The sequence below is a fragment of the Tachypleus tridentatus genome, chromosome 11 (assembly GCF_004210375.1).
Source record: "Tachypleus tridentatus isolate NWPU-2018 chromosome 11, ASM421037v1, whole genome shotgun sequence".
NCBI classification, from domain to species: Eukaryota; Metazoa; Arthropoda; class Merostomata; order Xiphosura; family Limulidae; genus Tachypleus; species Tachypleus tridentatus.
The window spans coordinates 84,672,936-84,689,086 of NC_134835.1; the positions used below are offsets into that span (position 1 = coordinate 84,672,936).

A 16,151-nucleotide genomic window follows, 5' to 3' on the forward strand; every position below is an offset into this window, starting at 1 on the left:
ATAGAACTTTCACATTCTTCTTCAACTGCTCTTCAGACACAATACACTGGCTTGAATCTATTTAACAAAAATATATCTTAAAGAAATCTAGAAGGTAACAATAATATTCACACAGCAACATATGTACTTTACTCATCTGAAAATATTCCCACAAATTTAACAGGTAAGTAGAAATGGTTACATATATTTACCACATAAACATGGAGTTCTAAACAGTAGACTGCCTAAAATAATTATAAGACTTCTATTACATCACTGTTACAAAACAATGCCTCTCTACTCAATCCAGTTTACAAGATCAGAAATGCAAGTGGCTGTCATTTAGCCTAAGCTATATATATAATGCTCCCAATTTTCTCTGTCATCACCTTAAAGTGAGTCACAAAAATCAAAGTACTCAACTGTTCCAGAACATAATTAAAACTTAAAGATGCCAACAGAACATCTTACTTGTGAAGAAACAAACAAATGGAATTATGTCAATCATGATGGAATATATCAAATGTTGGACCCAGATGTTTCAAAATATTATTATAAAAAGTGGAAATATTTCTAAATCACTGATTTAGTTTTTTAGACACTAGCACAAGCAGACCATCACTCAAGACAGAAAAAAAGCCAATCATCACTAATTCTGGTTTATTATAATCCCATAGTACATGTTCCAACATTGAATCAGATGTTCAGACACAACTGAACATCATGTAGGTAAACTGATGGTTAAAAACAGACTTCACAACATGCTTATATGAGAAGCAAAGCACAAAACAACTCACCTGCAGAGGTGTCAAGAACATGCACAGTACACCATCAAAATTCCACAGATGAGTCATGATTCACCACGACAAAAGGCTTATACTTATTTGGAGAGAATGTGATATCAGATACACCCTGTTTATATTTAATATAAAAACATTACATGTATAGTAGTAATGGCACACACAGTATAGTACAGCAAGACTAAGCAATGAGTGTGTAAATTGACCATTAAATTATTTGGAATGGTTCCATTAATACCACACATTAGATATCATATCCTCTGATGCAATTAATAATAAATTCATCCTGATCCATGACAATGCCTACAACCCTCATGCAAAACTGGTCACTACATTCAATCCCCTTGAAAACACTCTGGAATACATTCCATTCCATTGAGAGACTCCAGGCAGTAAAGATGCCTTAAAAACAGCTCTTTCAAAATAGAAGTCAATGATAACACAAATATTTATAAACCCTTTGATTTTAAGCATGAAATACTGATACTTAACCATGCTAACTGATCATGGTTGCCATACTTCAAGACTAATAATCATTTGTATTTCAGATGACATAACCAATTATTAAATAACTAAGAAAACAAATGATATTTCATAACTGTGATTTTGCCTTGTTATAGTTATAATATTGCAAATTTCAATTATTCTTTGTTTTAAATAGCATAGATTTATAATTTTTAATAAAAGGTACATAAAATATATGTAATATAATAATTTAGGGATATAAAGTATATGCTAAAGAGGGAGTTTCTGAACAAACATCGAGAACCGAAGTAATACAAATCTATTAGAAATATCTCTTTTTCTAAAAATATGGTGAAATTTATTATCATAAGAACAACAGGGTAAAGCACACTATAAAATTTAACCCTTGTCCTACATTAATAATTCCGATAAATGTCATTTCTTTGCTACGCTGACCAGATATAATTTTAAATAAATTAAAACAGATTTGAACAACAGAAAACATGGCATTTTTAAATCCTGTGCACAAGTTCATTTTTTATTCCTATAAAACTATTACTTACCTCAACTATCACAGCATATGTAGTAAAGTGTCCATCTTCCATCTGTTGTGTGACTGGAAATCTTGCAAATATATCCAAGACATTCTACAAAGTTTACAAATGAAAGTAATTTTAAAGAAATGGTCTGAATTATACAATGACATAACACAAATGTACATTTTTATAAACCTATAACTCTGTAAAAGTATAATTTTTATAAAACATTAGACATACCATTATATCTAACTAAGATATACTATGTACATAGGTTTTGGTATATACATTTAGCAACTGGAAATCCAAATGACTAAATGCATTGCTTTTAATATGGAGGAAAAGCTTAAATTCTAGTCTATTTTTTTTTGTCCTGATAGAGTTTTAAAAGTATATTTGTTTAAATATGAAATTATTTTTGAAAACTGTAACTTGATAACTTTATTACTTTTCTTGCTATTTTGAATAGGAAGAATATGAGAATCACATATATTACTAGTTTCAATGATAGTAAAAGAAAAGTTTGAAGTTTACTAAAAAAAATACTTCCTGAAAAAAAACATGAAAAATCCATGAAGTGTGATTACATTGCTAATAAAACACAGAGCAGGATGAAAAGCAGTAAACATCTAAAAATAAAACAAAGTAGAAAACATCGACTGGAAAGCTCTAAGTAAAATTGAAACACCCAGTAATAGCAGACGAGTAAACACAAATATGAAAGTAAAATTCTTAATCTCCACAAGGTGAAAACATCTACTGGTTGAAAAAAAAAGTTAAAAAACTCTCTGCCAATCTCCTTTAAATTTGATAACCAAAAAAGCCAGGAATAAGGAAAACTTAAAATTGGATTTAAAACTTTTTCAAACTTCTTGTTAAAAAGAGAGAAAATACAAAAGGTTTCCTCAAGGGAATCTGTAGAAAGTTGATAAACTTGTACTATTTTGAAGTTAAAGCTTTCTTGGGAACAAAGATTTTCAGTTATAATTTCTCATAAAATTCCCAAAGTGTCTACAGTACACACATTCTCCAATTCTTACCAAGATAAGAAAAATATCAGTATTAAATATGTTAAGTAAGACAAGAAGGCAAGACTCAGATACCTGACTCAAATACAAAGATGGGACAGTAAACTACAATGGTTCTTATCATGACTCCCAGAATATAAACTTAAGTGGATCATGAAATGAAACAGAAATACTCAAGAAATATGTACCTAAATCACCTTCTGACCAACTGTTACCATAGACAGAATCAAACAGAATAAGGAAGCAAACCTGAATGGGTTTCTTTTTTTAGAATGACATCAAAAATCAGTTTCAATTATACAATAAACATCTAGCAAAGAAAGACTAGAAGTTGGGGAGCTACTAATAGTAGAAAATGTATTTTCAAAAGTAGAAGGTAGACTTGGTCAGATAAAATAAAAATCTTGAACCCATATTGAAATTAAACAAGGGAACAAAAGAGCAAATAACTTCCCCTTTCCCAGATAAAACCATAGCAAGTTTACATCAAAAGAAACTGAGAACAATTACAGGTTCAGTAGGTAAATGTACAAGTAGGAAATGTTTTGAGGCTAACTGCAACCAGTCAACTTTTAAGATACTTTTAGTAGAGAGCATATGAAGCATGGTTGTGTCACACTACACTGTTGAAAATAAGTAATAATTAGAGTATATTCTGACTTGGATAACTGTTATTAATTACCATCATAAATTTAACAAACTTGAAAGAATTCAAAATTGAGTAATTAAAATTGAATTCAGACTACCTCCAGTAAATAAATATCTGTGTAGCTACCAACACCACAACTAAATCACCAGATCTTTAATCTATGGAATTGGAGTTAAATGATCCTAGCAATTCTCCAAATGAGTATTTGTCCGATATGATTTCAATATGAAGAACGACTTTCCTATGAGCAAGAAAGACCAGTAAAGGTGGCTTATTTTTGTGGTGATAAAATAAAAAAAATCATTCCATTAGTTTACTAACAGAAAATCTCCTATTGAACTGCTTTTTAACAGTTGCAAGTTAATTTGACAACCAGTTGTTTTTTTAAACTACTTATTCACTTGCTTTGAGCAAGTCAAACTGTTTCTTTGTGTTTGTATAGGGGTGTTGTCTTAAGGAACAGTCTCAAATCAAGGGTATTGGTATTTGAAAGAAAGTCCATATCCTGCTAACCACACTTTGTAATACTGCAGCCATTCTTCACTAACTATAAAGATTTCAAGTGTGTTATCTTACTTCTTGATAGACAAGCTGCTATATGTAGAATTCTCACACTGGAAAGGAGTGACTACAGACAGCTAGCTATCTGCAAAGGCAATGAAGGGGAATTGAGAGAGAAAAGATTTATTTACAGAAAGTACCATGTGCAAGTTATTTAGATATAAAGAGGTTCATTTCTCAAATGTAATATTAATCACACAAGATTGTCAGAGTACAAAGAACTATTAATTTCACCTTTTCATAATTAGTTTATATGTATTTATAGTAACATGTTATAGATATTTCCCTAAATTTTCATTCAGGTGTTGTGTACTAATCCTTCTGCTGCTGTAAAGGTTAGATAAGGCAGCAGCTATTGCACAGAAGCTTAGTCCTTTCTAAGCTGTACATTCCATGACATGAAACAAGCCCATCTCAAAGTGATAACATAAATCCTTGTGCATGTTCAAATGAGTTGAGATTTTTCTCCCTTGTATATTTTATAGGCAATAGTCAGTGCCGTATATTGTACAATAAATATATCACATTAAGATTCCTTTATCTAACTTCAAAGTGTGTATTAACAATCCTTTCTTCTTTCATTGTCTGGTGTGTATGTACAGTATCTGAAAAAGTCTTCCCAGGCCACAGCAGCCAGTTGAATTTATTTAATTAAACATAAGCCAGCCACTTTTGATTAAAACAGCATTTTTTATTAATAAAGATTTGTTTTAATTGTTAATTTGTTACTCCCTTTCTGTATGTGTCCATTTCATTCTCTGCATAACATTTCTGGAACATAACTGTGTACTTAGTATTTAGAACTTCCAGTCAGATATCAGTGTACCTAAATACCATAAAGTTAAAAGCATTAAAAATTGCAAAGTGATCAGAAGCCAACTGAGATTACCTCTAATCCAAAAATTGTTTTTATTTAATTTAGTATTAATATAATTTCTGCATTTATACATTTTAATACATACAGTAAGCCAATAACATACAGTTATTTTCACTGTTTACTTGTGTGACAGACATATCAGCAACAGGCAGATCAATTCCAAAACCTATTCAGGAAACCCATTTATTTAAGCAATAATCATATTCACAACATCCTCTATTAGAAAAAAAAAATGAAAATGTAAACTGGATTGGACTCTGACTAGAAACTTGTAACCATTTGAGAAATATTAGATGGACTAACACATGTAGTTTTTACTTCGTCATCCATCAACTGATGCTAGTATTCCAGTGTCATTGTCAGTATCTGGATCAGCAGTGTCAGCTACAGTGGCTCAGCTTGAATGTTTAGTTGGTCATACAATCTGGGCATCTTTCACGATCTCACTCAAAACCACTTGGATCATAAAAACTATCCCTATCTACATTTTCCTTCACAAAATACTCTGGATCAGATTCATATAAAATACTTGGTTTCACCCAGATTAAAACATCTGTACAACCTTGCTATCTTATTGCTGTAACATTAACTGAAACAAACCACTGCAAAACGTTTAGGTCATGTGATTTGAAACTTCAGTGAAAACATTTTTTCTATCATTCATAAGAGGGCAGAAGATGCATAATCATCGTACATTGATAAGGGGCTATTTACCTGTACATTTACAAGTAGTTACAGACCCTATGCTGACTGATGTGTTAACCCATCAGTAGCACCTAATAGAAATGAATGAAAATTTAACATTATTAAGAGCAAAAGTGTTAAAATAATTCAAACTAACAACCCAAATTACATGTTTATGTAAACCATTCCACCAGTTTATAAATCTAATCAAAAGGATAAACACAGGTATTGGAGCAACCCTCAAGCTAAGGGTCTGAAGTATCTGAGTATGTGTGTGCAAGACCCTGCCTAGAAAATCTGTATTTTTATTGGGGATTTTGTGCATTTCTGACATACAAGTAACATATGTAATGTAATAACTTACTATGAAACACAATTTTATTTATTCCCATGTAGTCAAATTTCAAATATATTTAAAAACACTAATTTGTGCATAATATTTTTAAATATGCTAATCAACAGAACTGATAGCAAAGTTTATCATCATGATACTCTCAAGCATTGCCTACTTTAAATTATTTTTCATGTATGTATGACTATTAAGAAAGATAAATCTACTTTGGATTTTTCAGATACAGCTAGAAACTTAAAATTAGTTACAGTTGCTAAAGAAACTTTGTTGTCAGCTGTGATTAAGACTTGGCATTTGTTAAAAGATCCAATGCATCAGTTCACTTCTTGTAACAATGCACAAACAACAAACTGTTCAGTCTCTACTGTATCCTAAAACTAATGGGGGCATCTGCTTTAAATTCCACCTTCCTGAAACTTGTAATGCACCCACCATCACAGTCCTCTTCTCATCTCTAACACCTATGATAAATTATGGTGAAGGGTGAGCTTGCAACCACGTTTCCTAAGCTTAAACCTATTATTCCTAATATTCAACCTTTTAATTTCATTACCTAAACAATTTGCTATAAGACTGTTAAAACTTGTCATGAATACCTGAAATATAATGCCAGATACCTTTAATTTGTTTACATTTCATAGAAAGCAAGTCTGAAACTAAGTGCCTAACAAAAATATCCTTGTTCTAAGTAGCAAAACACTGTATACAGTATTCCAAATGAGGCATGACTCAAGTTAAACATTCAGTGGACAATTTAAAGATTTATCAATAATAATATTTAATTAATATTTTTGTACACTACCAATGCCATTTTCAAATACAAAATTAGCTTTTACCAAATTTCCCTTGACCAAGTACTATTTTTAAATGTTTTCAATATAGAAATGCATTTTTCATATCCTGCTTCATTCACTAAAACTGTGCAGAGCTCTTTTGAACAAGAGAAGCATTTTTAACAAAATCAACATCACAGAATTTAGTATCATAAGCATATTTTAGAAATATTATTGTTCAAGAAGCCATCCAATCATTACACCAATATCTCCAAAATGGACCTCTGGTTGATCCAACTAATTAATTACATTTTTATATTTGGGAAAATGAGAATTTACAATAAATTTTTTACTTTATCACTAAGCTAATGTTTGACCAATTTAATAACTTCTCCACCAGTCTTACAAGCATCCAACTTACTAATTAATTACAGCATCTTATCAAAGGCTTTTTGAAAGTCATGTCATAGAACATTAAACAAAACATCCTCATGTTAAAGTTGCAGAACTGCCATAAATCAAAATAGGAATAATCAAGAATAATAAGAAAAAAGAGCTGGGCAATTAACTCAATTATCTAAGAGTTTCAATCATACTGACTAGTTGGTGTTATATAAATAGTGAATCAAAATTATGATTAAATCGATTATCACAAAAATGTCTGCCTAACAAAAATTAGTATCTGATTATTACAATCACTTTCTTTTAGTAAGAAGCAAAATTCTGTATATAGTAGTCTAAAGTCTCATTAGTGTTCAACATTACAACATATCCTTAGTCAGTTTTAATTACTGCAAAAATCCAGTAATTTAAATAATGCTATTATGACTTTTCACCATAATCCAAATTTGTTCAGCTTAATAATTTAGTGTCATGAAAAGAGTCAACTTATCAAAGCTAGTTATTCTGATTCAGAAGTGTATTCCTGCTGAATGTTTACTAACATGAAATTCATTTTTAACATAAGAGGATGCTAAAGTTTATAAAATAATTCTTTAGGCTATGGTTAAGATAAGTTAAGAAAATGTTTTAAGACAAAACTTTTTCTATTTTTACATATTAATCACAAGGATAATACAATTAGTTTTAAAACAAATTTCAAAGGGTAATGTATTATAATAAATAGAACATGAAGGTAAGATATACAGCTTATATTTTTCTGTTCACTGCCAGTGTAATTTGTGTTATATTGATACGAATATTATCATTATTACTAATTCTAGCTACATCATGGACTTAGTGCTTCTTCCTGTCAGCTTTTAAACTGATGTGATGGCTTTTCAAATGAGGTAATGGTTAAACTGGAGTATATACTCTCTTAGTTCATAATACAGTGTCAGATAATTGCATTTTTAAAATTAATATATATGCTACCACTTTTTATACAACTTTTCTGTTTTCGTTAAAACTTTTACACATTTACTACCTTTTGCTGTCCTTTCTGTAATTCATCCAAACTTGAAGTTACCATTTTGAAAAGATGAAGGCATAAAGATAATCGTACATAACGATAACAGTCTCACTTTGCTTGTCTCATAACTTCTAAGTTCCAGGTGGCTAAGTGTAACGTTTGACAATCTCGTATGACTATAATTCGCATGAATTAGTTAATCAGCACTTTAAAAATAATGTTTATTTTAATTTTATCCTTAATTGACTTTTATGAAACTTTAAGGAATGAACGACACAAAAGTAAAACAGTTAAACTAAGCATGTGTCGTACTATTAAAAATTTTAGTAGTACGTGACATGGAGAATGTTGTCGGAAACTTCTTACGAGTTAAACTGTACGAGTGACTACGCGACTAAGACGACAACGTTCGTTTCTTCTCTGAATAAACTGGCAAATATTTACTATTGATAGTAAAAGAAACAACATTCGAAGATTTGAAATATTTTAAAATTTAAAAGGAGTTACTTTAAATTCGATATTATACATTTTCACACTTTCGACTACTTATATTACTATTAGTATTACAACATACTTCTCGAATCGCTTCGAAAATAACTGACCTAAATCTCTCATAAGCACAAATCACAATAGGCCATAAAACTTACTTGCTACTTTGACTTGAGCGCAATTATCATAAACTAGAAACAAACTTAGCGCCTTCTAACATCTATGTTTTATGCATAGGCTTAAAGTATGTCTGTTGTTTCACGAACACCGGTTTCCAAGAAAATAGGAAATATTTATTCATCCAGCTTAAATGTCTGAAATAAAAACAAACAAACAAATACAAGAAAAATGAAAAAATTATAAAGAGAATCAAACTTGTGTTACGTATCTTGAAGACACGTTGTCAAATTAAAACTATACTATAAACATAGAAATAAAAGAAATGAGTTGTAAATGATTTATTTAGAAAGAATTTATCAATTAGTTGTTAAAAATTTACTTGTATACATTCGACTCGTTATAAATACGTCATCAAAAATTCTCTAAAACAAATACATATATTGATACTGGAAGCAAAATATTTAAATTCCAGTGTTGGCATAAACACGTGATCTACAAAATCGTTGAAATTGTTTCGTTCCAGTTGCTTGTGTGTCTGTTGTTCGCAAACAAACGATAGTATATACTTTGCCCTCTGTGATGGTGTTGTTCAGCAAGTTGTGTGGAAATAGGTCAGTCATTGACAGCAATGTTCTTATCTGGGCGAGTGAATAATATTTAGTGCTTACAACCTTTGTCCATAATACTAAAATATGCCAGTCACGCGGTAAAGCCACTTATCGCTTCTGGGTGAAACAGACGTAACCTTTCTGGTATGGAGAATCAGATTTAGTCAGAATAGACCTACATTTAGTTCTATTTGGTTCTAAACGTGAGTCGATTATTGGAAAGATATCCTGAGATGTAATAACTGTTATTTAATTCACTGAATCAGTAGAAAAGCAACTGACCAGCATTCAAATAAGTATGCACGCTACTTTTTATTCTTTTGTATTGTGAATAAAGATTGTGTTTCGTGCTACAGCACGTTTCTAATCCGTTTATTTGTTAGCTTAAAACTTTGCCATTTAGCAAAATTCAAATTTATTTCCCAATTTTCTTGATTGATCATTATAAAGCAGAGTTTTCTAATACTTCAGTGGAAATGAATTTACCTGAGAATATCACAAATAAGTAGGAATGAGAAGAACTGATGCCATGACCACAGGAATTAATTACGTTTGTTTGTTTATTTTGAATTTCGCGCAAAGCTACTCGAGGACTGTCTGCGCTAGCTGTCCCTAATTTAGCAGTGTGAGACTAGAGGGAAGGCTGCTAGTCATCACCACCCACCGCCAACTCTTTGGCTACTCTTTTACCAACGAATAGTGGGATTGATCGTAACATTATAACGTCCCCACGGCTGAAAGGGCGAGCATGTTTGGTGCGACCAGGATTCGATTCCGCGACCCTCGGATTACGAGTCGAACGTCCTAACACGCTTGGCCATAATTTATTACGTAGCTCTCTCCTTTTTCTAATTTTCATGTTTGCATGTACTTAAAAACATCATATTTTTAAGAGCAAAAATACTTTTGCGTTTGCCATTAGAATGAAATGGTTCTACAAGAGATGTGTCAAGTCTAGAAGAAGTTGCTTCTTAGATACAGGATTCTTGCTGGTGCTGCACAAATTCCAGACATTAATTAGCCTATAGCCCTGCATTAAGGTGGATGTCTGATATATGGTGTACTAAAGACGGCTGATCATATCATGTTCCTGATGGCTGATCTCGGCACGAAAGAAGCAAGAACGTAAAAAAGTGAAAGGTACCGGGTGAGCTCAAGATCATTTAAAAGGTCCCCGCAGGGGACCAGTAAGATATAGTCACAGCTCTGGATACGACCATCCACAACCATTTGAACCAAGAGATATCCTGCAATGATGACTATGGCCTGTATTGAAACATGTTTCGAGAAATGCTATAAGTAATTTACCTACCTGAATCAGGGATTGATTACTCTACTGAATGTTGTGATCCCTATCTGAGTATGCTCATTGCAATGTAACTATGACACCAGGGGCACCTTAACTAAGAATTGACTGAGAAACCTCAAGGGAAGACTTTTGGTTGGCATCAAAGGTCCCTGTGAGAGAAGGTAAGTAGATCTCACTTTTGATGTTCAAGGGCGTGGAAAAAAAAAGAGATCTTGACTGGTTTTTGAAGCATTTCAAACGAGTAACTACTGGGAATGACTGAACTTTGGAGCAAGTAGTCCAATGGTTAAAGAACAGAGGTACAGTTCTTTGTTTTGCACTACCAGTTTGACCTGGTAGATAATTAGGCTATCCATGAGACCAAGTTTAAGGCTTGAAAGAGGATAGGAACAGAAAGTCTCACCATTTATGTAAATGAACAATGGGACCAGTAGATCTAGAGGACATATGCATGGACAAATGGAAGTAATAATGTTAGTGGTAATATAGAGTAACATTCATTCTCCACAACCAAAGAAATTATGTAAGTACAGACACATCTAAGGCCATTGATTGAGGATTATGTAAACAATCTGGATTCAATATAGGAAAAGCAACTCTGAATTTTTGTTTAGATAAACCAATGTATTTGTCAGACTAGAAGGCCAATTGAATCAAACAACAGTGGCTTGTATTGTATAGATACAGGTGACACATCTGATAAACCAACCACCATGATAGCGTTCCTGGAAAATTAGGGAATTTGCCAGAGCTGAAATGCAGTGGACGTTGAAGGTCAATCACAGAACGTTTGAAGAGAGCTTGGTTATTCGTAGTTGTGATTGTTAGGAAGATGGAAAATACACCAAGGTTTTGAGGTTATTTTTAAATGGACGAATATGGTAACTTGTATTGATGCTATTTCTTTACAACAAACAAATTAATTTGTGGATGTATTACAATGTTTGCATTCGTTTAACACTTTGTGTCTGATATTAAAGTATTAGCTAATTGAGCTGGAGAATGAAAGCAGGCTTATAACTACTTTTAACACAAGGGATGGCTTATATGGAACTTATGAAACTCTGTTTTCTCTACTGCTATGGTATGAAGATAACTGCTCTGACGAACCATGCTTCATTGAGGTTCATAATGAGCTTTGAAAATCCAGAAGAAATAATGACTCATTAGATAACAGCATTGTAAAAACATGACCCTTTCCTAGTTCAATGCCTTAGTCTACAACTTAGAAACATGGAAGAATTTTTTGCTACATGGTGATAGCTTGTCAGTTCATGGAATGTTCTTACCCTGGGCACCATGTAAGAAATGAAATCATATATATATTTTTTTAACAAGAAATACAAGTCATAAAGTAGAAATATTTAATGGTAGATGGATGCCAAGATTAACACTTCAGAAGCTGTAAGAAGAGAAAGAAAGGGTAAGATCTAATAGGGAAGTTTTGAGTTTTTTTTTCAGAGGGTAGCTTTGAATATTACTGGTCCACTCTTGGAGACTGAAAGAGTTCACCACTGACTGCTTCACAAAGTGAGCTAAGGCTAATTAATCACTCGTTTCATTGGCACAGTCCATCACTTACGTATTGGTGAAGGACAAGACAGTATGGTTGAAAGCACTGAGTAAAATTCAAATAGATCAGGGAACCAATTTCTGTAGACAAATGTTTGCTGAATTGACTTAGGTGTTAAGTGTGGAGAACGTAAGTACTTCACCTCAACACCCAGAGTCTGATGGTTTGGTTGAATGGGTAACATCGACTACTAAACAACTGGTTGAGCTGAATGGGACGAAAAATTGCCATACACGATAATGACATACCTGCGTTTTCTGGACAAGCTAATTTTTGGGTGAGGAATATAACTGTCCGTTGATGTGATATGGTCTTTCATTATGAAAAACATCCTAAAATAGACATGGGAATGTATGGATTGGTTAAGGTTTATGATAGTCAATGCATACAAGTTCTCCAAACAAAAGTGAAAGAAGGTCACTTAAAGACAATGCTATGACAAGATGATAGTTTGGAGACTGGATCTAGTTATAGTATGTGACTGCAACACAGAAGTGTGCTGGATATGGTGGAGCTGATCCATAACTCTTACTTTGGCAAATTGGTTAATTAAAGTATGAAGTACAGTGAACAAGAAGTGTTCAAAAGTGTGTGGAGCATGTCTATATGTTACAAACAAAACTCTGTTGAACTGGTGGATTTCATGATATGATGTAAGAGTTAGATTTTGTGACTGCTATATCGTTTACTTAATGAGCTTGGTTGGTCATGTGATTAAAAATCAGTGACAAAAAGATTTTTGCGATCTTTGTTTTCAAAGGTGAGTGAATTTTCTGATGCGAAACATCATCTGAAGTTTCGAGAGTATCGCTTGGGCAATCTATCTGAGTAGTGAGAACTATGCTGAGCAAATCAGCCAGTACTCACTAGATTTTCACCTACATATTTGGGTTGTATGGCAGTTTCTACAAGAAACAAGGGAGATGCCTTTGCTACGAGTTTATTCTGAGATACAGTATAAGTAGCAGAAATATTAATCCTGGTTGCACAGATTTTTAGATGATAGTTTTAAACCATTTAAAATTTTGCCATTAATTATTCATTTTGTGATGCCTTAAAGGTAAATTGAAACTGACAGCTTATGGATGGCAATACTATATCTACTGAAATGTAGCTTTGTAAGGAAACATTAGAAAGCTACTGAAGTCATTTTGAAAGCCAGTAGCAACCTGTTACACGCTAGCAAGATACGAATGTGTAATACTGATATAAGTAGGTCTTCAGTAATATATATAGCTATATGTACGTGGTTTTGCATGCATATATGAACATTACTTAAAGTTATTCAGGAGTGTTTTATAGAGCAAGAAAGGCATTAAAGTAAAGGACTTAATCTTGAAATTAAGTGTAGATGAACGTAAGGTTAATTGTGATATCTAACTGGAAAAGTGTAAGCGCGAAATACAGAGCACTTGTTACTTTCATTAATGTTAGTAAGATAATGTTTTAATGTTTGATGTTGAAATATTTGGCAGGTAGTGCATTTGCAAAGAAGAAGAAAACAGTAACAGAAATTCACACTATGCCTAAAAGAGCGAGAGAAAATGTAAACATACTTTTACCTGAGGTTTCGGAGAATACAGTTTTACTAGTTTTTTCATATACAATAAGCTTTACCAGTGTTATCCTTAAGTAGTAGTGTAAAAGATATTTCAACTGGGTTGCACTGAAGTATTCATGAATAGGTGAAATTATCAGCAGTAAACTAAATTCACAGATGCTAATTGAAATATCATGACATATATAAACTTATAATTCTCAGCGTATTATTTCGTTTTAAATTTTTTTACTTATTCAGGGTATAATATTTATTAAGCATGGTAAGAGACCATAACATATGTACCAGTTGTTTGGCAGGGCCAACAGACAGCATTATAGCTACATGCAGTTGGTCATTTAGACACATAGAAGATTTAAATAACAAAGCTTCAGATTATCGGAATGTATGTTTTGTGGATGATATAATGCGTGAATACATATAAAACTTATAGAAATGTCGTTGTTAAACACCTGAAGCCAAGTTTTAGGGTCACAATATGATTATTATTAATTATACAGGTAGCTAAGTTTTGACCAATTAAAATCAAGAACCTTGCAACTGAATCTGGATTTTTATTATTTACCTTCAAATTTTAGTTGTGGTTAGCTTTTCTCTCTCAACTAATTGCTCTCCTCTGGTACAGCAGTAAGTCTACTGATTTACAACGCTAAAATCAGGAAATCTATTCCCCTCGGTGGGCTCAGTAGATAGCTTGTTGTGGCTTTGCTATAAGAAAACAAGCACACACACATTCAACTAATTAGTGATTATTTTGCGAAATCTTTCTTTTCCTTGCAATGGATCCTTTATAGTTTTAAACTCCTTCCCTTTAATGAAGCAACCAATAAAGTAATTGATCTTAGAAATCCTTGGACTGGTCTAATATTTACTGTGACTGAGCCAATGGATGAAGAGGTATTGCTTCTTAATGCATTGAACCTTGAAGAGTTTGTTGTGTCTATCAGTAGGATATCCTGGAGGTTTCCAAGAGTCAAACACCTCAGGTTGATGTTGAAAGATTCTATCAAAACGAAGTTCAAGAGCATTCTTGTAACAGAAAGCTTGATGTTTGCCACAATCCTATTGATGCTAGAGGATCCTAGACTGCAAGCAGCTCAATAGCTTTGCACATAACCACTGTTGATTCTACCAAAAGAGATGGTTGAAGTAAGGAAGAAGCAATAGATCCTACCAACTAGCTGTCCAATTAAAGGATTTGCTATAACTAAGGTGTGATTCAACATCACCACTGCTATGACTCTCTCAATGGCTTTATAGATGAGCCAACTGGCTCGTGGATTATCTTCTTTACTACTACCACCTCTTAGGGAGCTTTAAACTATGAGGGAACCTCTTTCTGGATTGTACGATAGAACTTCACCCAGATCTTGAGATAACGAATTATACCTCAGTTACCACTGGGGCCTTGGAAGTAGGCAACAAAGGATGTTAAAAGTGCATCTCACAAATAAGTAATCTAAGATGATTATTACACGATTCATATTACAGAAGATTCTAATGCTAGAAAAGCACTGCAAGGATATGGTCACTGATTTAATGAAGGCTTGAGTTCTATACAATTGAAAGGAGTTTCAGCTGTAGCAAACGGTAACACCTTTTTCATAATATGAAAAGTAAGTGTGGAACGTTCAGGCAATTTGAGACAACATAGATTGCAGGATGAAGTTAAGAACGACAGTAGCCAACAGCTAAACAGTGATGGCCCTCAATAATCTATTAGGGGCAAAGATGATGGGGAGTAAAACCTGGATAAACTCTGGGATCAGTTGTAAAATTTCTATTTCTGTAGTTATTTCTTTAATTAAAGTGTTTAATTTGCATGTATATGTATATTTTCTTTTTGTATATGTATCACAGTAATTTATCAATATTCCATTCTTTATATGTTTTCTTTACCATCATTTCTGTTTTTATTATTGTGGACATATCTTTTTATGAAGGTATGGGTTTAAAGCTGTTTTTTAATATATATAATGATACAAAATACCCTTGTCAGTATCTATTAACTTTAGAAATTTGAATGTTCTGTTTTTGGAATTTGGCATTTCTTAAACAAGTTTCGTTTCTTATACTTGTAATTATTATTTTTACAATTTTAAATGATTACTTTTGTGTGTACTTTTGAGTCATGTGCTTCATCATGTAGTACGTAAAATTTTAATAATTATGGTGTCATTATATTTGAATAAATGTATTAAAAGAGTATTTGCTTAGTCTTCACATGGCTAACTGCAATTGTTTTATAACTGTCTATAAATTTTAGTTTTAAATATGATCCTTCCTACCTTAAAATATTGGCTATACTGTGATTAAATGTATAATGTGAACTTGAATGCTATATTTAGTTCAGTATAACTAAAACATGGTTATATGATG

At 32.4% G+C, this 16,151-nt stretch overlaps 1 long non-coding RNA gene across 2 annotated transcripts; it reads right to left on the reverse strand.

Moving 5' to 3' along the window:
- On the reverse strand, window positions 1–8,897 carry LOC143231545 (uncharacterized). Of its 2 annotated transcripts, XR_013016972.1 has the most exons (4): window positions 8,763–8,897; window positions 8,131–8,261; window positions 1,808–1,891; window positions 71–891 (listed from the first exon to the last, which is right to left on the reverse strand). It is a non-coding gene; the product is annotated as an uncharacterized LOC143231545 (long non-coding RNA). The 2 variants fall into 2 exon arrangements; XR_013016973.1 differs by lacking the exons at window positions 71–891; window positions 8,763–8,897 and adding an exon at window positions 1–57 and having other exon boundaries at window positions 8,131–8,756.
- Window positions 8,898–16,151: the final 7,254 nt, after the last annotated feature.